Raw genomic sequence first — 24677 nt, 5'->3', positions numbered from 1 at the left:
TAAGATCCCCTCTCATCCTTCTAAATTCCAGTGTATACAAACCTAGTTGCTCCAGTCTTTCAACATACGACAGTCCCGCCATTCAGGGAATTAACCTAGTAAACCTACGCTGCACGCCCTCAATAGCAAGAATATCCTTCCGCAAATTTGGAGACCAAAACTGCACACAGTACTCCAGGTGCGGTCTCACTAGGGCCCTGTACAACTGCAGAAGGACCTCTTTGCTCCTATACTCAACTCCTCTTGTTATGAAGGCCAACATTCCATTGGCTTTCTTCACTGCCTGCTGTACCTGCATGCTTCCTTTCCGCTGACTGGTTAGCACGCAACAAGAGCTTTTCACTGTACCTCGGTACACGTGACAATAAACTAAACTATAATACCTGCCGCAACCACCTGTGGCAGCTCGTTCCATTTACCTACTACCCATTATTTTTAAAAAGTCCCCTCTACGGTACAATAGACAATAGGTGCAGGAGGAGGCCATTCGGCCCTTTGAGCCAGCACCGCCATTCAATGTGATCATGGCTGATCATTCTCAATCAGTACCCCGTTCCTGCCTTCTCCCCATACCCCCTGACTCCGCTATCCTTAAGAGCTTTGTCTAGCTCTCTCTTGAATGCATTCAGAGAATTGGCCTCCACTGCCTTCTGAGGCAGAGAATTCCACAGATTCACAACTCTCTGACTGAAAAGGTTCTTCCTCATCTCCGTTCTAAATGGCCTACCCCTTATTCTTAAACTGTGGCCTCTTGTTCTGGACTCCCCCAACATTGGGAACATGTTTCCTGCCTCTAACGTGTCCAACCCCTTAATAATCTTATACGTTTCGATAAGATCTCCTCTCATCCTTCTAAATTCCAGTGTATACAAGCCTAGTCGCTCCAGTCTTTCAACGGTTCTTATTAAATCTTTCCCCCCTCACCTTAGACATGCACCTGGCCAAGCAGGGAGCAGAAGGAGATGTAATGAGTGTAGGCAAGTGGAATTAGTACAGATAGGCAGGATGGTCGGCACAAACACAGTGGGCTGAATGGCCTGGGTTTGAATTGTACCACTCCATGGCTCTGAACCAATGCATTTCTAGTCCTTATTGTTCTTTTTGAATTATTCCCAACATTATAAATAGAGACAAGTTTGTACTATTGGTCACTTTATTTCCAAAGTTCGAATTATAGAATCATCGACGGTCACTGGAAGCGAGCGTGACTGTCCTCTCCGTAGCGTTGGACGCCTGTGCGTGACTTTGTTTAACGTGGGGAGACTGGTGCACAGACAGCCACCACAAGGTCCTTGACAGATCTGGGTCAGGATCCAGTGGCGTGGAGTCCAAGACGACCGGGGACCCTTTTCTGCCGCGGCCTTCATCCATCCGCCTTCCCAGCCGCTGTGACGCTCCACTAAAGTCAGCCGCCATCCTCCCTCCGCCTGTTCCACCGTTGAGGTCTTGGTTGGATCGCTCTTTGTCAGGGACCTCCCCCTCGACCTTACCACCATGGGTGACCCTACCAGGAGCGTAGCTCCAGACGGCATCGCCCTCAGGATCTCAGGACCACACGAGCTTCTCCACCACCACAAGGTGACAATCCATGGGGAAGTCAGAGGCAGCTCGGAGCAACTTGCTCACACCGACCAACATGCCCCATCTACACCAGTCCCACCTGCCCGTGTTTGGCCCACATCCCTCTAAACCTTCCATATCAATCCAAACGTCTTATAAATGTTGCTATGGTACCTGCTTCATCTATCTCCTGCGGCAGCTTGTTCCATACACCCACCACCCTTTGTGTGAGAAAGCTGGCCCTCAGGCTCCTGTTAAATCGTTCCCCTCTCACCTTAAACCTCTGGTCCTCTGGGTAAAAGACTGCATTTGCTCTGACTAATCCTCTCTTGACTTATACACCTCTATAAGATCAACCCTCAACCTTCTACACATTTTCCTGCCTTAAACTATATACACCGACAGAAACAAACATGAAGGCATAGAGACACAACAGCACACCAGCACTGAGACAATAGGATGACAATTTAAACATTGTGGGGAGGCCGGTCCTTTGAAAACTTGTTTTTTTGGATTGCTGTCATGTTCAATGTCAGTGAACCAATGAGTGTTACAGATCCCTCTGATGTACGGCTGTGGATGACACTCCAGCCTAATCCTCTCCAGGTCCTGCATGATAAAAGACGTCGCACATTGGTTCAAACACTGAACAAAGTTGCCTCTGTCTTTTCAAATTCACGTCCGCTCTGATCTCGGTGAATGACTTTACACTTTAGGGTTTAGAGATACAACGCGGAAACAGGCCCCTTCGGCCCACCGAGTCCGCTGCGACCAGCGATCACCCCCCACACCAGCACTATCTCACACACTCGGGACTGTCTACAACTTTACCAAAGCCAATTAATCTACAAACCTGCACGTCTTTAGAGGTTGGGAGGAAACCGGAGATCCCGGAGAAAACCCACGTGGTCACAGGGAGAATGTACAAACTCCGCATAAACAGCACCCATAGTCAGGATCGAACCTGTGGAATCTATTTTTTATACACTATAACTGTTGGATGATTACAATCAAGCCATCCACAGCATACAGATACAGGATAAAGGGAGCGTTGTTTTGTGTAAAATAAAGTCCGATTAAAGATAGTGCGAGGGTCTTCAATGATGTAGATGGAAGCTCAGGACTGCTCTCTAGTTGGTGAGAGGACGGTTCAGTTGCCTGATAACAGCCGGGAAGAAACTGTCCCTGAATCTGGAGGTGTGCGTTTACACACTTCTGTGCCTCTTGCCCGATGGGAGAGGGGAGAAGAGGGAGTGGCCGGGGTGAGACTGGTCCTTTGCTGGCCTTGCCGAGGCAGCGTGAGGTGTAGATGGAGTTGATGGAAGGGAGGTTGGATTGCGATAGTTCGTATTTCTAAATGTGTTTAAATGACCTCACAGGATTTTACAGGCATATTGGATAAAATTTATCAGCCGATCTAAAACAAAAACGATTAACTAGTCATCCGTCTTAGCTGGCACGGTGAGACTGTCAAATTTAGTTATGTTCAAATCACTGCGTTGCAAAATGTAATTACGTTAAGAACGGCACGGTGGCGCAGTGGTAGAGTTGCTGCCTCACAGCGCCAGAGACCCGGGTTCGATCCCCACTACGGGTGCTGTCTGTACGGAGTTTGTACGTTCTCCCCGCGATCTGCGTGGGTTTTCTTCAGGTGCTCCGGTATTCTCCCAAATTCCAAAGACGTACAGGTTCGTAGGTTCATTGGTGTTGGTAAAAATTATAATTTGGCCCTAGTTTGATCCTGTGGGATAGGGTTAGTGTGCGGGGATCGCTGGTCGGCGTGGACTCGATGAGCCGAAAGGGCCTGTTTCCGCGCTGTATCTCTAAACTAAACTAAACTAAACTAATCCTCACAGGTTTTACAGGTATATTTGTCCCTAGCGTGTGCGGGATAGTGTGCGATGTGGGCCGAAAGGTCTCGTTCCGCACTGTATCTCTAAACTAAACTAAACATTCTTCAGTGGTGTTGTGATAGAGAGAGTCTTGATATGAATGCAAGCATTGTTCTTGGGCTGTACCATATGGAGTCTCTAATCAGATGCAGCTATATCCTGTCCCCTATGTATACTGGGTGATGCTGTGTCTTTGTGTTTGAGTCAAAGTCAAAATCAGCCCTCCCCCCCCCCCCCCCATTCCCTGCTCCGCTATATTTTACACCAGAAAGCTTATTAACGTGTATATTTGTGGTTGATTGGTTCTAATTTATTTAATTAGCTGCACTGTGAAGAAGCTGTCAGATGTTTAATAACTGTAGACAGTAAATGAAGTATCAGGATAAGAGTGTTGAGCTGAATAAGACAATAGACTTAATCAAGTAAAGTAAATATGCTTTAATTCACCCTCTCTAAAATGTGAGATGGTGCAATTATAAGCACAGAAATCAAAGGTCGGTGGCCAAACTTGCATAATTATTCCCAGCTAATTTAACTGTTTAATATTAATATTGTCCTTGATTAAATTCTGCAGATCTGCTCCGGTTTAGCTTAGTTTGGTTTAGAGATACAGCACGGAACTAGGCCCTTCGGCCCACCGAGTCCGTGCCGACCAGCGATCCCCGCACACTAACACTATCCTACACACACACACACACACACACACACACACGCACACACAATTTTCAATTTTACCAAGCCAATTAAACTACAAACCTGCACGTCATTAGAGTGTGGGAGGAAATTGGAGCACCTGGAGAAAACCCACGCGGTCACGGGGAGAACGTGCAAACTCCGTACAGGCAGCACCCGTGGTCAGGATCGTACCCGGGACTCTGGCGCTGTGAGGCAGCAACTCTACCGCTGCAGCACCCTTAACCTTTAAGGCAATGAACTTACTGAAGATAGACACAAAATGGTGGAGTAACTCTGCAGGACAGGCAGCATCTCTGGAGAGAAGGGATGGGTGACATTTCGGGTCGAGACGCTTCTTCAGTCAGCCAGAAAACCAGCATCTGCAGTTCGTTCTTACATGGTAATCTTACTGATCTCCGCAAAGAAGGGATCTCACTGTACCTTGGTGCGCGTGATAATAACGGGACAATTGATGCATTGATCATTGAAGGTTTACAATGGTTTCTAGCTTTGCACGCGATTCATGCCTCTCTAAAATAGCCTTTTGTTTCGGCAGCGATGCAGTGAATGCGATGCTTCCACCTGCTGTTTGTGGGAGAGGGACAGGGCAACGGGAGGGTTCCAACCAGGCCCTTTCATCCCACATATTTGGGCTGGGATCCAAACAGATGGGACCTGGAACATGCCTTTCCAACAACTGCTCCGGTCCTCAAAGAAATGGGAGCAGCTGCATTTAGCTCACGAGTCAACCATTATTCGCAGTCCTGATTTCACCCGCCATTTATAACTTGCTACTTTTAGTGTTAGTTAAGAGTTACAGCGCACAAACAGGCCCTTCGGCCCACCCAGTCCGCGCCGACCAGCGATTTATCCCCCCCCCCCCCCACAATAACTATCTTGCACACTCACACAAGGGACAATTTACACATACACCAAGGCAATTCACTGACAAACCTGCATGTCTTTGGAGTGTGGGAGTCTCGGAGAAAGCCCACGCAGGTCACGGGGAAAACGTACAAACTCCGTAAAGACAGCAACCGCCGTCAGGATGGAACCCGGGTCTCCGGCGCTGCAAGCGCTGTGAGGCAGCAACTCTACCGCCGCGCCACCGTGACCGCCCCACTCAGCTACGCTGCCACACTGTAGGTTTTGTCCGTCTGACTCGCCTGTAAAATATCTCGGGCTATTCCCCAGTCAAGTCGGGGTTATTGTCACACAAACAAGTATGTTGAAGTGCAGGAACTTTGAAAAATCTTGCTTGCAAAAACAGGCACGTGAAGTGTCTGACAATAGACAATAGGTGCAGGAGGAGGCCATTCGGCCCTTCGAGCCAGCACCGCCATTCAATGCGATCATGGCTGATCATTCTCAATCAGTACCCAGTTCCTGCCTTTTCCCCATACCCCCTGACTCCGCTATCCTTAAGAGCTCTATCAAGCCATCTCTTGAATGTATTCAGAGAATTGGCCTCCACTGCCTTCTGAGGCAGAGAATTCCACAGATTTACAACTCTCTGACTGAAAAAGTTTTTCTCCGTTCTAAATGGCCTACCCCTTATTCTTAAACTGTGGCCCCTTGTTCTGGACTCCCCCAACATTGGGAACATGTTTCCTGCCTCTAGCGTGTCCAACCCCCTAATAATCTTATATGTTTCGATAAGATCTCCTCTCATCCTTCTAAATTCCAGTGTATACAAGCCTAGTTGCTCCAGTCTTTCAACATATGACAGTCCCGCCATTCCGGGAATTAACCTAGTAAACCTACGCTGCACGCCCTCAATAGCAAGAATCAGTGGGAGGAAAGTTTAAAGTGAAGAGAGATACTTGCCACGCACATCTCCTTTAAACTTTGTTCCTCTCACTTTAAAGCTACGGCCTTTAAGCCCCTGTCCCACTGAGGCGATGTTTAGGGCGACTACAGGCGACTAGGCCGTCGCCACACGGTTGCCGGGGTGTCGCCTGTACGGCCGTGAGTCGTCTCCAAAGAGTCGTAGCGTTTTTCTGATCGCCGCTGGATTTTGAAATGTTTAACATTTTTCGTCGACTGTTGGTTTGACGCCAATGAAGGTAGCTTGACGTCTCCTGACGTGGGCGCTGTCGTAGGTTGTCGCCAGGTGACGTAGGCTTGTCGCCGGTGCTGACTTCGTTGAATTCCATTGGCGACTACCTACGTCAACCGGCGACAGGTACCGGCCTCAAAACCGGAGGCCAAAATGACGTGAATTGTCTTCAGTTGTCGCCGACACGGTCGTAGCTTGGGGGTCGTAGCTTGTCGCGGGTGGACGTGGGTTGTCGTAGGTGCGGTCGTAGGTGGACTTCCTAAGTCATTGGATCGGGTCGCCGGTTGTCGGTAGCTTGCCGTAGCTTGATGTCGACTAGGTGGTAGGTTATTGTAGCTTGTCGTAGACATTGTCCTGGGGGGGGGGTCCAGTCGCCGGTTGTTCGGCCACCTCCTACGACTATGACCCTCGCCGGCAGTCGCCTAAACAAAACGCCTAAGTGGGACAGACCCTTACAGTCTTTGGAAAGAAGTGTGTAGGAAGGAACTGCAGATGCTGGTTTATACCGAAGATAGACACAAAGTGCTGGAGTAACTCAGCGGGACAGGCAGCATCTCTGGAGAGAAGGAATGGGTGACGTTTCGGGTCGAGACCCTTCTTCAGACTGAGAGTCAAAGAAGTTCTCTGTACCTCAGTACATGTGGCAGTAACGTATCAGCGAACCATTGAAGGGGTGATCATGCGATAGTCAGCATGGACCTGGTGGGCCGAATAGCCTGTTTTTATGCTGCGTCACTAAACTAAACTATAAACTAAATGAAAACTAAACTAAACATGGGTGTGGTCCCAATGTCCCAAATAGATGCTGGTTAATGGGGCCGGTAGAGTTGCTGCCTCACAGCGCCAGAGACCCAGGTCCGATCCTGACTACGGGTGCCGTCTGTACAAAGTTTGTACGTTCTCCCCGTGCCCTGCGTGGGTTTTCTCCGGGTGCTCTGGCTTCCTCTCACGCTCCAAAGACGTACTGGTTTGTCGGTTCAAAAAATGCTGGAGTAACTCAGCGGGACAGGCAGCATCTCTGGAGAGAAGGAATGGGTGACGTTTCGGGTCGAGACCGTTCAGCATCTCTCTGGAGATGCTTCCTGTACCGCTGAGTTACTCCAGCATTTTTTGAGTCTATCTTCGATTTAAACCTCCTGCCTACACTGGTTTGTAGGTTTATTGGTTTCGGTAAAAATTGTGATTTATCCCAAGTGTGTAGGATAGTGTTAGTGTAGAGGGTGATCGCTGGTCGGCACGGACTCGGTGGGCCGAAGGGCCTGTTTCTGCGCTGTCTCTCTAAAGTAGAAGTAAATATTTATGAGGTTGGCGTTATAATTTTCAAAGGGTTCAGCTTTGTTATTCCTCTGCGTTGAAGTTTGACCTCCATGGAAGCTAAGTTGGTCCCTCTGTCGTCAGTAACTCAATGCCATCTGCCGGCTGATATCAAAGGCAAAGAACGTCTCTCTACATTGTATCGTGAGCAACATAACTCATTTTGATCACACCCACCATTCTTGGCCAGCTCTAACTACCAGCCTCGCTGAATTAACATCCTGCAACTCTTGAGGGTGTAGGAGGTCAGATGTATGATTGTAAAACTAGTGTCCGTAAGTCATGGGAGCAGAATTTGGCCACTCGGCCCGTCTACTCCGCCATTCAATCATGATTGACCCATCTTTCCTCCTAACCCCATTCTCCTGCCTTCTCCCCATAACCCCTGACACCCGCACTAATCAACAATCCATCTATCTCCGCTTTAAAAAGACCCATTAACGGCCTCCACAGCCGTCGGTGGCAAAGAATTCCACAGATTCCCCACCATCTGACTAAAGAAACTCCTCCTTGTCCCTTTTCTAAAGGTGCGCCCTTTAATTCTGAGGCTGTGCCCTCTGTTCCTAGACTCTCCCACTGGTGGAAACATCCTCTCCACATCCACTCTATCACGCGGTAAGTTCCAATGAAGTGCCCCCTCTAAACTCCAGTGAGTACAGACCCAGTGCTGTCAAACGCTCATCGTATGTTAACCCACTCGTTCCCGGGATCATTCTCGTAAACCTCCTCTGGAGCCTCTTCAACGCCAACTGGAGCCTCTTCCCTCGTCAGACAAAGGGCCAAAACTGCTCACAGTGGAACAGATCGGATGGACGCACAGAGTCTCTTGCCCAGAGTAGGGGAATCGAGAACCAGAGGACATAGGTTTAAGGTGAAGGGGTTAGATTTAATAGGAACCTGAGGTGTAACCTTGTTTACACAAAGGGTGGTGGGTGTATGGAACGAGCTGCCAGAGGAGGCAGTTGGGGAAGGTACTATTGCTATGTTTAAGAAACAACTAGACAGGTACATGGATAGGACAGGTTTGGAGGGATATGGACTAAATCTCATTTTCTCTGAGATCTTCGGTTTCCTCCCACACTCCAAAGGCGTGCAACTATGGAGGTTAATTGGCTTGGTACATGTAAAAATTGTCCCTAGTGGGTATAGGATAGTGTTAGTGTGCGGGGATCGCTGGTCGGCGCGGACCCGGTGGGCCGAAAGGGCCTGTTTCTGCGCTGTATCTCTAAACTAAACACAAAAAAAATTTGGCCTCCGCTCCATAATACTCCAAATGTGGTCAGCGCAGTGCGTTGTGAAGCCTCTGCATTGCACCCTTGTCCAGGGGCTGGAGGGCAGACAGTTGTCTTGCCAACAGCTGGAGTGGCATTGCCCAGTTGCCATTGCCACTCTGTGCATTGTCCTGGCAACCCTTTGCAGTGGATTCGCGAGCTGACGATTAGCCGGGCGATCGTTCCTGCCTCACCTCGCCCCATTATCAGATGCTGCAGGAATGTGGCATCTCCTCGAGTGCTTTGTAGCGTGCCAACATTCCAGCAGTGCCTGGATTCCCACGTCACCACAGCAGCAATCTGGGCACTGTCCTTTATCTGTGCACAACCAGACGGCTCGACTCGACTCTGCTCATGTACGGTGCGAGGAGAGACACAAAATGCTGGAGTGACTCAGTGGGACAGGCAGCATCCCTGGAGGGAAGGAATGGGAGACGTTTCGGCTCGAGACGCTTCTCCGACTGGACAGCACAAAAACAAAAGCTTTTCACTGCACCTCCGTCTGCACGCCCAAATTAATTTTTTTAACAAAGTTATGATTGGTGATAATGAGAGAAAATCAAGAGAGCCGAGAATGTTTTACTGTCATATGTCCCAAATAGAACGGTTAAATTCTTACTTGCAACAGCACAACAGAATATGTAAACATAGGACACGGCAAACAATGTAATAAAGGAGAAAATAAAAGTTCAGTGTGTGTATATATATATATATATATATATATAGTTTAAATTCACTCAGAGAGTTGTAAATCTGTGGAATTCTCTGCCTCAGAAGGCAGTGGAGGCCAATTCTCTGAACACATTCAAGAGAGAGCTAGATAGAGCTCTTAAGGATAGCGGAGTCAGGGGGTATGGGGAGAAGGCAGGAACGGGGTACTGATTGAGAATGAACAGCCATGATCACATTGAATGGCGGTGCTGGCTCGAAGGGCCGAATGGCCTCCTCCTGCGCCTATTGTCTATTGTCTATAACAAAACTACCCGAGTGTTAGGAAAAACTGGTCTGGTTCACAAATGTAGAATGTAAGGGAAAAAAGTACAAAGTGCTGGAGTAACTCAGCAGGTCAGGCAGCATTTGTGGAGAAAACAGATACAAAGTGCTGGAGTGCCACAGAGATGCTGCTTAACCTGCTGAGTTACTCCAGCACTTTGTGTCTTTTTTTGTTGTTGCAAACCGGCATCTGCAGTTCCTGTACCTACTAATGTAAAGAAACCTGCCGTCCTTACACACAAAAAGCTGGGAACACTCATCAGGTCAGGCAGCGTCCATAGGAAGAGAAAGAGAGCTAATGTTTCAGGGCAGAAGAGATAAGGATTCCCTTCATGTGTCATTGTGTTGGGATTTATGTGGATAAACTCCATCTACAACGTGGACACGAGGAACTGCAGATGCTGGAATCTTCAGCAGTACACAAAGTGCTGGAGGAACTCAGCGGGCCATAGGGGTTGCCAACTTCCTCACTCCCAAATACAGTACAAAGGGTGACGTCACCGTCCCGCGGCCCCACGTGACCTCACCCAGCCAGCGGCCACGTGCTCCCGCTCCACCAATGGCACGGTGGCGCAGCGGTAGAGCTGCTGCCTTCCAATGCTAGAGACCCGGGTTCGATCCTGACCACGGGTGCTGTCTGTACGGAGTTTGTACGTTCTCCCCGTGACCTGCCTTGGGTTTCTCCGGGTGCTCCGGTTTCCTCCCACACTCCAAAGGCGTACAGGTTTGTAGGTTAATTGGCTTGGTAAATGTAAAAATTGTCCCTAGTGTGTGTAGGATAGTGTTAGTGTGCGGGGATCGCTGGTCGGCGCGGACCCGGTGGGCCGAAGGGCCTGTTTCCGCGCTGTATCTTTAAAACTAAAAACTAAAACGTGCTGGTTTATAGGTTAATTGGAAATTGGCCCTAGTGTGTGACATAGTGCTAGTGTACTGGGATCGCTGGTCGGTGCGGACTGGATGGGCCGAAGATCCTCCTGTTTCTGTGCTGTATCTCTGAACTAGACGACTGAAGATGCTGAACGAGTAAACGCCCGTTTTATTCTGATGCAGGGTTTTGACATGAAATGTCTACGATTCGTTCCCCCGACCCCTCACCCTCTCGGCCACAGGTGGTGTCTGACCCGCTGTGATCCTCCAGCAGATTGTCGTAGCTCCACACTGCGGCCGGCCGGCAGCTGTTGTCCTGTGTCTGCCTTCACACCGGCCTTCCCCAGTCAACACCTCAAGGAATGCAGTCCCCAACACACACTGTCCCAGACTCAGCCCGCCGACCTTGTAACTTGCCCCATACGAGAGAGAGAGAGAGGGAGAGAGGGAGAGAGGGAAAGGGAGAGAGAGAGAGAGAGAGAGAGAGACACCACTTCCCATGGAAAGAGTCAATCTTGTGTTTAGTTTTTTTTTTAAACGTTTTTTTATAGATACAGCACGGAAACAGGCCCTTCGGCCCACTGAGTCCGCTCCGACCGAATAAAATTATAAAAGGACTGGACAAGCTAGATGCAGGTGAGTCCAGAACCAGGGGCCACACTGTCTAAGAATAAAGGGGAGGCCATTTAAAACTGAGGTGAGAAAAAACTTTTTCACCCAGAGAGTTGTGAATTTGTGGAATTCTCTGCCACAGAAGGCAGTGGAGGCCAATTCACTGGATGGATTTAAAAGAGAGTTAGATAGAGCTCTAGGGGCTAGTGGAATCAAGGGATATGGGGAGAAGGCAGGCACGGGTTACTGATTGAGGATGATCAGCCATGATCACAATGAATGGCGGTGCTGGCTCGAAGGGCCAAATGGCCTCCTCCTGCATCTATTTTCTATGTTTCTAAGACTGTGTGTTACTATCGCAACCTTTAAGAAACATTTAGACAGGTACATGGACAGGACAGAACAGGTTTAGAGGGGTTATGGGCCAAACGCAGGCAAGTGGGACTAGTGTAGCTGGGGCTTGTTGGCCGGTGTGGGCAAGTTGGGCCGAAGGGCCTGTTTCCACGCTGTATCACTCTAGCACTGTAGCAATATTTAATTATTGCATTCAGTAGCTGATTTATCAATAGCTCTTATTCAGGCTGCGGTGTAAATCGATTTATTTTTAAAAGTTCATCCCTGAAAGGAAAACTAAGTTTGGAAATCAAAGTGGAGTCTGTAATGTGTCCGTAAAGTATCACCCTGATATAAATAGCATGGTGATGCAGACACTAGAACCACACTTAGCAAGCCCTGACAAATGCTGGATAACCTGAGACCAGCCCTAATCCACTATTATCTGGATCTACGATGCCCTCTACATTTCTTGGTATCATTAGTATGGTTGCCAACTTCCTCACTCCCAAATAAGGGACAAAGGGTGACGTCACCACCCCGCGCCCCACGTGACCTCACCCAGCCAGCGGCCACGTGCTCCCGGCCCGGGCGGCCGCCATTGGTGTAGCGGGAGCACGTGTCCGCTGGCTGGGCGAGGGCGTGTGGGGCGGCGATGTCACTCTTTGTCCCGTATTTGGGAGTGAGGAAGTTGGTAACCCTACTAATACGGGACAAACTAATTTAGCCCAAAATACGGAATGTCCCGGCTAATAAGGGACAGTTGGCGACCCTGGTACAGATACCAGTATAATGCATGAGCTTCTACTGGTTATTCTTAGCTCAATAAGAGCAACAATAAGCTGAAAGTTTCACTAACATTCATCGCGGTCTTTGTGGTCAGAGCTGCCAAACCTTAGGCTAATTTTTTTTTAAATGCTTGCACAGTTGAGTGGATTTTGTTTATTTTAGAGATACAGCGCGGAAACAGGCCCTTCGGCCCACCGCGTCCGCGCCAACCAGTGATCCCTGACCTCAAACACTATCCTACACACACTGGGGGCAATTGTACAACGATGTCAAGCCAATTAGCCTACAAACCTGTACGTCTTTGGAGTGTGGGAGGAAACCGGAGCACCCAGAGAAAACCCACGCAGGGCACGGGGAGAACGGAGAAACTCCGTACAGACAGCGCCCGTTAGTCGGGATGGAACCCGGGTCTCTGGCGCTGTGAGGCAGCAACTCTACCGCTGCACCACCTGAGTTGGATGGCACGTGGATGTCAAAGGCTTAAAGTCTGTGCTGTTCCCCTTGTTCTTTAATGGAGAACATATTCTCTTCATTAATATGGAATTAATATCTGCAAATTAATCAGATGAACTGATTAAGCAATAATCCAGGCATGCACATTTCTGTGAAGCAATTATGAATGTAGCGAAATTCATATTTATTTCTTCACATATAAGTGGACGGATTTAAATGTATTAACTTTGCGATATACAGAGCTTGCAGCGGAGGCAGAACAGCGGGGCTGGAGAGCAAAGATCTGCCCGGTAGAGGTTGGATGTCGGAGCTTGGTAGCAACATCAACCATAAGACTGATGAAGGACCTGGGGATCAGCAGACAAGCCCTACGCCAGGCCATCAAGGAAACATCGGGGGTGGCAGAGCGGAGTAGCCAGTGGCTCTGGCTGAAGAGGAAAGACAAGTAAGTGTGAGTCAAGTGTGAGGTGTAAGTGTGAGTTTTGGTAAGTCGCCTGTTATATAAGTCTGTACTTGTCATACTAAATATCTTGCGATGAAAGGGCGGCACGGTGTCCCTTGTGTGTGCGTGGGATAGTGCTGGTGTACTGCGTGATTGCTGGTCGGCATAGAATTGGTGGGCCGAAGGGCCTATTTCCACGCTGTAATTCTAATGTCTAAAGTCGAAACCTTGTGGCTTCTACATTGAACTGTTTTTTTTATCAAAACAATGGTACAGCAAATAAACCACAGGTTGACCAAGTAAACCTTACACCAGATTTCTGCGGTTTGCTAGCACAGACCACCGCGGTCTCAGTCTGCATAACACAAATGATACATGTCTCACTCGAAGGCCTTGGGCAGGATATCACACATGATGTACATGATGAGAGTGCTCTCCAAAGTGGGCTTTGTTAAAGGAATCAGGAGCTGGATCCAACAGCTCTACACTGAAGGTAGACACAACATGCTGGAGTAACTCAGCAGGTCAGGCAGCATCTCTGGAGAGAAGGAATGGGTGACGTTTCGAGGGTCGAGACTATTCTTCAGACTGATGTCAGGGGAGGGGGCGGGACAAAGGACAGAATGTAGTCGGAGACAGGAAGACTGGTGGGAGAAATGGGAAAGGGGGAGGGGATAGAGAGGGAAGGCAAGGGCTATCGGAAGTTAGAGAAGTCAATGTTCATACCGCTGGGGTGTAAACTACACAATATGAAGTGCTGTTCTTCCAATTTGCGCTGGGCCTCACTCTGACAATGGAGGAGGCCCAGGACAGAAAGGTCAGCTCTACAAGTCAAGTCAAGTCAAATTTATTTGTCACATCCTGATATATGTAGCGTGGGTCTCAATCAATTGGGCGGCACGGTGGCGCAGCGGTAGAGTTGCCGACTTACAGCAATGCCAGAGGCCCAGGTTCAATCCTGACCACATCCTGATGCTGTTTGTATGGAAAATAGACACAAAATGCTGGAGTAACTCAGCAGATTGGCGAGCATCTGTGGAGAAAAAGGATGGGTGCCGTTTCTGGTCGGGACCAGGCCGAGAGGGTCTGTAAAAGAGTCCCGACCCGAAACATCACCCTTCCTTTTTCTCCAGAGATTCCTGCCTGACCCACTGACTTACGCTTTGTGTCTATCTTTGGTATATACCAGCATCTGCAGTTTTTTCTACACATGCTGTCTGTGTGGAGTTTTCACACACTGTGACCGCGTGGGTTTTCTCCGGGTGCTCTGGTTTCCTCCCACACACCAAAGATGTACAGGTTTGTAGGTTAATTGGCTTCTGTAAATTGTCCCTCGTGTGTGGGATAGAACTACTGTAACGGGTGACTCGGTGGGCCGAATGGCCTGTTTCCGTGCTATATCTCTAAACAATGGCTGGGAAACAGATAGCTTCCTGGTCAGACACAAAAAGCCTGGAGTAACTCACCGCTCCAGCTCTTGGTGTTTGACGCTGAGTTACTCCGGATTTTTGTGCCTCTCTTCGGTTTAAAGCAGCACCTGCAGTTCCTTCCTCCACAGCTTCCCGGTCAGGTGTGGAGTCGGGCAGGGTCGCCCTCTATCCCCTGCCTTGTTCGTCTGTTGTATTGAACCTTTGTCCGAGTCCATCAGGAAGGACGCGAGCACAAGAGGAGTGACATTGCCAGGCAGTGGGGGCACTCGGGTCAAGGCCTCCCTGTACATGGACGATGTCGCCAGCTTCTGCTCGGATCCAGGGTCGGTCCGCAGATTAATTAGCGTCTGCGACCAGTTTGAGTCGGCCACGGGAGCCAGGGTGAACCGGAGGGAGAGCGAGGCCATGCTCTTTGGCAACTGGCCCGACCGATCTTCCATCCCCTTCACCGTCAAGCCTGACTTCTTGAAGCTGCTGGGGTGCTGGTTTGGTTGGGCTGAGGTTCAGTTTAGTTTTGAGATACAGCCCCTTCCTTCCCACCGAGTCCGCACCGACCAGCGATCCCCGCACACTAACACTATCCTACACACACCAGGGACAATTTACATTTATACCAACCAATTAACCTACAAACCTGCATGTCCTTGGAGTGCGGGAGGAAACCGGAGCACCCGGAGAAAACCCACGCAGGTCACGGGAAGAACGTACAACCTTTGTACAGACGGCACCTGAGGTCAGGATTGAACCCGGGTCTCTGGCGCTGTGAGGCAGCAACTCTACCGCTGCGCCACCGTGCCGCCTGGTGATGCCTGCAAGAAGAATTGGCCAGAGTGGATAATGAAGGTCAGGTAAAGATTGTGTCTATGGAAGTGACGCTTCCTTTACACTTTAGACTTTAGACACACAGCGTGGAAACGGGTCCATCAGCCCACCGAGTCTGTGTCGACCAGCGGTTACCCTGCACACTTGCACTATCCCACACACCAGAGAACGTTTACAATTTACAGAAGCCAATCAACCTACATCTCAAGTCAAGTTTATTTGTCACATACACATACACGATGTGCAGTGAAATGAAAGTGACAATGCCCGCGGATTGTGCACAAAAAAGAATTACAGTTGCAGCATATAAATAAAGTTAATATAGAGAAGACAAAATGTAGTCCCTGGAGTTATAAAAGTTAACAGTCCTGATGGCCTGTGGGAAGAAACTCCGTCTCATCCTCTCCGTTTTCACAGCGTGACAGCGGAGGCGTTTGCCTGACCGTAGCATCTGGAACAGTCCGTTACTGGGGTGGCAGGGGTCCCTCATGATCTTGCTTGCTCTGGATCTGCACCTCCTGATGTATAGGTCCTGCAGGGGGGCGAGTGTAGTTCCCATGGTGCGTTCTGCCGAACGCACTACTCTCTGCAGGGCCATCCTGTCCTGGGCAGAGCTGTTCCCAAACCAGACTGTAATGTTGCCGGACAGGATGCTCTCTACAGCCCCAGAGTAGAAGCAATGAAGGATCCTCTGAGACACTCTGAATTTCCTCAGCTGTCTAAGGTGGTAAAGGCGCTGCTTTGCCTTACCCACCAGTGTGGCAATGTGTTGCCCATGTCAGATCCTCTGTGATGTGGACTCCCAAGTATTTAAAACTGCTCACCCTATCCACAGTAGACCCATTTATCTCCAGTGGCGTGTACGTCCTTGGATGTTGAGCCCTTCTAAAGTCCACAATCAGCTCCTTAGTTTTTTGTACGTCTTTGGAGCGTGGGATGAAACCAGACCACCCGGAGAAAACCCACACGGTCCCCCACATCTCCTTTCTAAAGGAGCGTCCCTTATTTCTGAGGCTGTGCCCTCTGGTCCTAGACTCTCACTTATTTACCATGTCTTTGCGTGTTGATTTAACAATCCCTCCTGCTCTTCACTTTAGAGCAGACCTTAAATCTCCAAAATCAAACAATTTCTTGACATTCTCTCAGTTGGTGGAACTACTTTTGATGGAGACCTGTCGTTGCTTGCTGCCTAAAACAGGGAAAGGGCCTGTTGGTCTGGTTTCACTGCTGGACACGCTGCCCTTCACGTTGCTGTGTGTGGGCCCAATGTCACCCAGTGGTTTATATTTCAGTAAAGTTGTTGAGGCCTCTCTCGTCTGTCCTTCACATAGTTACAGCGTGACTCAGCCAGTCTGCTTATCGTGAGCTGGAACAGCCCCGGGTGCTTGAGTGGTTGTGTCACGTCAGGAGAGAGTTTGGATTCATCTCCCTCACGAGGTCTGGCCCGATCATTTCTCAAGAGTCACGGGTCACAAGTCACGAGTCACGAGTCAAGGGCCTTAGAGTCAAGAGTCGGGAGTAGAGGAAGGAACTGCGGATGCTGGTTTAAATGTTTAGAGCAAAAAGAAAGAACACTTCCTGACTGTATCCAAAGGTTTAAGAAGATAACTGCAGATGCCGGTACAAATCGAAGGTTTTTATTCACAAAATGCTGGAGTTCAGGTCAGGCAGCATCTCGGGAGAGAAGGAATGGGTGACGTTTCGGGTCGAGACCCTTGGGGGCGGGACCCGCCCCCCTGACATCAGTCTGAAGAAGGGTCTCGACCCGAAACGTCACCCATTCCTTCTCTCCCGAGATGCTGCCTGACCTGCTGAGTTACTCCAGCATTTTGTGAATGAAAAACCTTCGATTTGTATCCAAGGTTTGTTTTCAGTGAGGGAGAGCAAGTTTCCACTCTGGGGAAATTATATGTTTGAAAAAAAAAAAAGGACAAGGACAAATGTGAAAAATAGACGTGTGACTGTTAAAGGGGTCAATTTATGGACCAGTTGCAACAATGAGTTAAAAGAGTGTAGTAATTAATATGTGTAAATTCAAGAAAATGTTCAAAATCATTTATTTTGAAAGATACAAAATATGTGACCAACACTGAGAAATGGAACACTGGAGCGCCCACCGAGTCGGCACCGACCAGCGATCCCCACACACTGACACTGCCCCACACACACTCCAGCTGCTTCCAACTTCGAACCATAGCTAAAATCAAACCTTTCCTCCAATTCGACGACACAGAAAAAATCATTCACGCTTTCATTTCCTCCCGCCTAGACTACCGCAACTCCCTATACACTGGGATCAGCCAATCTTCCCTGTCCCGCCTGCAACTGGTCCAAAACGCCGCAGCGAGACTCCTGACGGGTGCCCGTAAAAGGGACCACATCACCCCGATTCTGGCCTCTCTCCACTGGCTCCCTGTACGGTACAGAATCAACTTCAAGCTCCTCCTATTCACGTATAAAGCCCTAAATGGACATTCCCCCCCCCCCCCCACATCAAAAATCTTCTAACCCCCCTCTCTAACTCCAGGTCCCTCAGGTCGGCCGACTTGGGGCTACTCACTATCCCGCGGTCTAGGTTTAAGCTCAGGGGTGACCGCGCTTTTGCGGTTGCAGCTCCTAGACTGTGGAACAGCATCCCTCTCCCCATCAGAACTGCCCCCTCCATCGACTCCTTTAAGTCCAGGCTCAAAACCTATTTCTACTCCCTAGCGTTTGAGGCTCATTGAGGAGGCGCTGTGAACTGTTTGCGTGCTACTGTATGTTTCATTTTTTTCCTTAGTACCTAATCAGATGTACAGCACTTTGGTCAACGTGGGTTGTTTTTAAATGTGCTATACAAATAAAATTGACTTGACTTGACTTGACACACTCGGGACAATTTACATTTATACCAAGCCAATTAACCTACAAACCTGCACATCTTTGGACTGTGGGAGGAAACCGAAGATCTTTGAGAAAACCCATGCAGGTCACGGGGAGAACGTACAAACTCCTTACAGACAGCACCCGTGGTCGGGATCGAACCCGGGTCTCCGGCGCTGCATTCGCTGTAAGGCAGCAACTCTACCGCTGCGCCACCGTGCCCGCCCAAGTGTCTCTCTTCGATAAGCTGGCCGATTATTTTGTGTGCAGCAGGTGTCAGCTACACTGGGCTGTTGCTGTCGGTCCACAGACTCACACTGGTGGGGACTCTGACCTTCTATCTCCAGCGGCGACCTCCGAAAGAAACAGATGATGCTTACGCCTCGTGGAGGGCGCCAGGCATTGCTTCTCCGTGCCGTCATGCCCGTTGCTTAGTTGCGTCATTCCTGGTCCTAACAGACCATCGCCAATGTTTACATTCACGTCTTTCCAATCCTGACGGCCTGTCGTAACTCTGGACAACGAGGCAACAGAGAATGGCTGCCCATTGGGTAAGGGCGGCACAATGGCGCAGTGGTAGGGTCGCCATCGGTCCCGTATTAGCCGGGACATCCCGTATTTTGGGACCGCCCTTGTCCCGTACGGGACCGCCCTTGACCCGTATTAGGCCCAGACGGCACTCTAGGCTCGGATACTGTAGGCCCGGGCACTGTAGGCCTAGACACTGTTGGCCCGGACACTGTAGGCTCGGACACTGTAGGCCCGGACACTGTAGGCCCGGACACTGTAGGCTCGGATACTGTAGGCTCGGATACTGTAGGCTCGGACACTGTAGGCCCGGACACTTTAGGCCCGGACACTGTAGGCCCGGACACTGTAGGCCCGGACACTGTAGGCCCGGGATACTGTAGGCCCGGACACTGTAGGCCCGGACATTGTAGGCCCAGACACTGTAGCCCGGGGAACGCTGTAGGTCCGGACACTGTAGGCCCAGACACTGTAGGCCCGGACACTGTAGGCCCGGACACTGTAGGCCCGGACACTGTAGGCCCGGACACTGTAGGCCCGGACACTGTAGGCTCGGACACTGTAGGCCCGGACACTGTAGGCCCGGACACTGTAGGCCCGGACACTGTAGCCCGGGGAACGCTGTAGTCCCAGACAGTGAAGGCCCGGACGCCGCCTAACGGAGGTTGCATTGCAACCCGCCTCCCGGCCCGGGCGGCCGCCATTGGTGGAGTGGGAGCACGTGGCCGCTGGCTGGGTGAGGTCACGTGGGGCGCGGGGCGGTGACATCACCCTTTGTCCCTTATTTGGGAGTGAGGAAGTCGGCGACAGTACGCAGCGGGTAGAGCTGCCGCCTCACAGGTTCGATCCCGACCTCGGTTGCTGTCTGTGTGGAGTTTGCACGTTCTCCATTTGATGGCGTGGGTTTCCTGGCCTTAGTTTAGTTCCGTTTATTATTGACATGTGCACCGCGGTGCAGTGAAAAGCTGTGTTTGCTGTGAGCTATCAGCAGAAACACTCTACATGTGTCGGAAAATAAAACTGCAGATGCTGGTTTAAATCAAAGGTAGACACAAAATGCTGGAGTAACTCAGCGGGTCAGGCAGCATCTCAGGGGAGAAGGAATGCGTGACGTTTCGGGTCGAGACCCTTCTTCAGACTGATGTCAGGGGGAGGTGGCGTGTATGTATCTCAATGTATTCATTGTTCACAGCTTTAAAGAGTAGGAGAGTCTAGGAGCAGAGGGCACAGCCTCAGATTAAAAGGACGTACCTTTAGACAAAGAGGAATTTCTTTAGTCAGAGGGTGGAGAATCTGCGGAATTCATTGCCACAGACGGCTGTGGAGGCCAAGTCAGTGGGGACTTTTTAAGGTGGAGTTGGACAGATTCTTGATCAGTACCTGTGTTTGGGGTTATGGGGAGAAGGAAGGAGAATGGGGTTAGGAGGGAGAGATAGATCAGCCATGATTGAATGGCGGAGTGGACTTGATTGGCCTAATTCTGCCCCTATCACTTACGAAATTGTGAATTCAGCCAGCCAATGGAGTATGGTAGCATGGTGGTTAAGTTGTTGGACTGTGGCCCAAATCTGGATGGCTGACGCAGGTTCAAATCCCACCATGGCAGCTGTGGAATTTAAATACAAGTAATGAAATGAATCAGGAGTTAGCGAGCAGCCAGCAACTGTAGGCAGGAGAAAACTGGCTGGCTCACTAATGTCGTTCGGGGAAGAAAATCTGCCCTCCTTAGTGATCGTAGACCCACTCGTACCTCAGGAACATTACCAGTAAGCTCCACGCTTTGCTCAATAGATTGAAAGAGATAGTTTGGGATAACTGAGAATTTCTTTGTCCTGTGAGAAGTCTTTAGACTTTAGACTTTAGAGATTCAGTGCAGAACCAGGCCCTTCGGCCCACCGAGTCATCGCTGACCAGCGTTCCGAACCCACACACTATCTCAGGGGTGTCAGGGGTTATGGGGAGAAGGCAGGAGAATGGGTGTTAGGAGGGGGAGAGATAGATCAGCCATGATTGAATGGCGGGGTAGACTCGATGGGCCGAATGGCCTAATTCTGCACCTATCAGTTATAGCCTTATGACCTTAACACTATCCTACACACTGGGAACAATTTAAATTATTTTCACCGAAGCCAATTAACCTACAAACCTGTACGTCTTTGGAGTGTGGGAGGAAACCGGAGCACCCGGAGAAAACCCATGCAGGTCACGGGGAGGACGTACAAACTGCGTACAGACGGCACCCGTGGTCAGGATCGAACCCGGGTCTCTGTCTCTGTAAGGCAGCAGCTCTACCCGCTGCGCCACCGTGCCGCCCAGAATTGTATTATCTGTGCACTCTGGCTGTGAAGAACTTCAGTTCCTGCCCACAAAAACGGTGGAGCAGCGGGTAGAGCTGCTGCCTCACAGCACCAGAGACCCGGGTTCAATCCTGACCTCGGGTGCTGCCTGCGTGGAGTTTGCACGTCCTCCCGTGTCCCAAAGACGTGCGGGTTTGTAGGTTGATCGGCCTACGAGAAGGGTCTCTTCCCGAAACGTCACCCATCCTTTATCTCCAGAGAAGCTGCCCGACCCACTGAGTTTCTCCAGCTTTTTGTGTCCACCTTTGGTGTAAACCAGCATCTGCAGTTCCTTCCTGCACAAGCTAAGTGTTTAGACGCATAAACTGCTGAGTCTTTTCCTTCGTAATGCATCCGCTGTCTTCCCCATGGACTGTCACCTTGTCGTGGTGGTGAAGCTCGTGTGGTCCTGAGATCCTGAGAGCGATGCCTTCTGTAGCTACGGTCCTGGTAGGGTCACCCATGGCGGGAAGGTCGAGGGGGAGGTCCCTGACAAAGAGCGATCCAACCAAGACCTCAACGGTGGAACAGGCGGAGGGAGGATGGCGGCTGACTTTAGTGGAGCGTCACAGCGGCTGGGAAGGCGGATGGATGAAGGCCGCGGCAGAAAAGGGTCCCCGGTCATCTTGGACTCCACGCCACTGGATCCTGACCCAGATCTGTCAAGGACCTTGTGGTGGCTGTCTGTGCACCAGTCTCCCCACGTTAAACAAAGTCACGCACAGGCGTCCGACCCTCTGGAGAGGACAGTCACACTCGCTTCCAGTGACCGCCGATGATGATTGCAACTGCTGTAACTATGTTCTCACTCAATTACAAGTCACTTCAAGCGGTGATCCTGTCCACTGAGCTCTACTGCCAATCGACGCTGGGATTGATGGCCCTGTCAGCTCGAAATGTCTCTTTGAAAGAGGAAATGCATTAAAATGTTTACAGTGAGCAGTTCTCTGCTTAGTCTGGTGGAGATGGAACTACACTGGGAATGCCAATACCTGCAGAAGGATCCCGAACCGAAACGTCACCGATCCATGTTCTCCAGAGATGCTGCCCGACCTGCTGAGTTTAGTTTAGAGATACAGCGCGGAAACAGGCCCTTCGGCCCACCGAGTCCGCGCCGACCAGCGATCCCCGCACACTAACACCATCCTACACACACTAGGGACAATTTATGATTGTTACCAATGCCAATTAACCTACAAACCTGAACGTCTTTGGAGTGCGGGATTGAAACCAGAGATCCCAACTACGGGCGCCGTCTGTACGGAGTTTGTACGTTCTCCCCGTGACCTGCGTGGGTTTTTTCCCGAGATCTTCGATTTCCTCCCACACTCCAAAGACGTGCAGTTTTGTAAGTTAATTGGCTTGGTATAAATGTACATGCGTGGGAAAGAACTGCAAATGCTGGTTTAAATCCTCTGCCCCTCTCTTCCCCGAGTTTCCCCTCCCTCTCCTCTCTCCCCTCTCTTCCCCTTTCTCTCCTCTCTCCCTCTTTTTCCACTCTCCCTTTTTCTCCTCTCTTCCCCTCTTTTTCCTTCTCCTCTTTCTCTCCTCTGCCCTCTATTCCCCTCTCTCTCTCCCCTTCCCCTCTTTTTTCCCTCTCCCTCTCTTTCTCTCCTCTGCCCTCTCTTCCCCTCTCTCTCCTCTTCCCCTCTTTTTTCGCTCTCCCTCTTTCTTTTCCCCGAGCTTCCCCTCCCTCTGCTCTCTCCTCATCCCCTCTTTTCTCCTCTTTTTTCCCTCTCTTTCTCTCCTCTGCCCTCTCTTCCCCTCTCTCTCCTCTTCCCCTCTCTCTCTCCTCTTCCCCTCTCTCTCTCCTCTTCCCCGCTCTCTCTCCTCTTCCCCGAGCTTCCCCTCTTTTCCCCTCCCTCTCTTTCTCTTCCCCGAGCTTCCCCTCCCTCTCCTCTCTCCTCATCCCCTCTTTTCTCCTCTTTTTTCCCTCTCTTTTTCTCCTCTGCCCCTCTCCCCTCTCTCTACCCCCACCTGTGCTGCAGTCTCCCTGCATCTCCCACACATGTGCGGGTGCCTGGCTGCAGCCAGCGGCCTGTGCCTGGGCCTGGTCCTGGTCCTGGGGCTGGGGCTGCGGCTGGGGCTGGGCCTGGGCCTGGGGCAGGGATGCGGCTTTGAGTTTTGTGCATCTGCATACCATGCATGCCACTGGGGTGACATCACGTAACTGTGGCTGAGGGCGGATCATGGGGACTGTGCTGCTGTTATTTACAGCAACGTCTAAAACCCACCCCAGTCAGATGACAAGCCTGATTATAGTGCAGGCAGCGGGCCACATCAATTTAGCTATAACGAGCCTGACAACGTCTGCCTTGTTGCTGCCAACCCCTTACAACGTAGAACACAACACAGTGCAGACTAGGGGTTGCCAACTTCCTCACTCCCAAACAAGGGACAAGGTGACGTCACCGCCCCGCGCCCCACGTGACCTCACCCAGCCAGCGGCCACATGCTCCCGCTCCACCACTGGTGGCAGCCCGGGCCGGGAGGCGGGTTGCAACGCAACCTCCGCTAGGCGGTGCATGGGCCTCCAGACCTACACTGTCCGGGCCTACAGAGTCTGGGCCTACAGTGTCCGGGACCACACTGTCCGGACCTACAGCATTCGGGCCTACAGCGTCCGGGCCTACACTGTTCGGGCCTACACTGTCTGGGCCTACACTGTCCGGGCCTACACTGTCCGGGCCTACACTGTCTGGGCCTACAGCGCCCCCCTGGGCCTAATACGGGCGGTCCCGTACAGGACAAACCAATTTAGCCTAAAATACGGGATGACCTGCTAATACGGGACAGTTGGCAACCCTGGTGCAGATACACATAAAATGCTGGAGTAACTCAGTGGGACAGGCAGCATCTCTGGAGATAAGGAATGGATGACGTTTCGGGTCGAGACCCTTCTTATCCCGAAACGTCACCCATTACCTCTCTCCAGAGATGCTGCCCGTCCCGCTGAGTTACTCCAGCATTTTGAGTGTGTCTTCGGTGTAAACCAGCCTCTGCAGTTCCTTCCGACACAACACAAAGCAACACAGGAACAGAGCCAGGGGCCCACATGATGATAAAACTAACCTATCTGCCTCCACATAATCCACATCCCTCCATTCCCTGCATAGCCAAGAGCCTGTCTAAAAGCCTCCACTAACGTAGATGGGGCACCTGCGGTTAGCATTGGCAAGTTGGGCCGAAGGGCCAGTTTCCCTGCTGTCTGGCTCTATGACTCTTAAATACCCCACGAGGGGCAACGTTTTCACCCAGAGGGTGGTGAGTGTGTGGATCGAGCTGCCAGAGGAGGTAGTGGAGGCAGGTGCAATACCATCATTTAAAAGACATTTGGGCAGGTAGATGGATAGGAAAGGTTTAGAGGGAAATAGGTGAAATGTGGACAAATGGGACTAGGGTAGATGGGGTATCTTGGTCAGCATGGACATGCTGGGGC

This window comes from Rhinoraja longicauda, chromosome 27 (genome assembly GCF_053455715.1).
Source record: "Rhinoraja longicauda isolate Sanriku21f chromosome 27, sRhiLon1.1, whole genome shotgun sequence".
Lineage (NCBI taxonomy): Eukaryota > Metazoa > Chordata > Chondrichthyes > Rajiformes > Arhynchobatidae > Rhinoraja > Rhinoraja longicauda.
Note: the sequence above shows the minus strand (reverse complement) of the source record.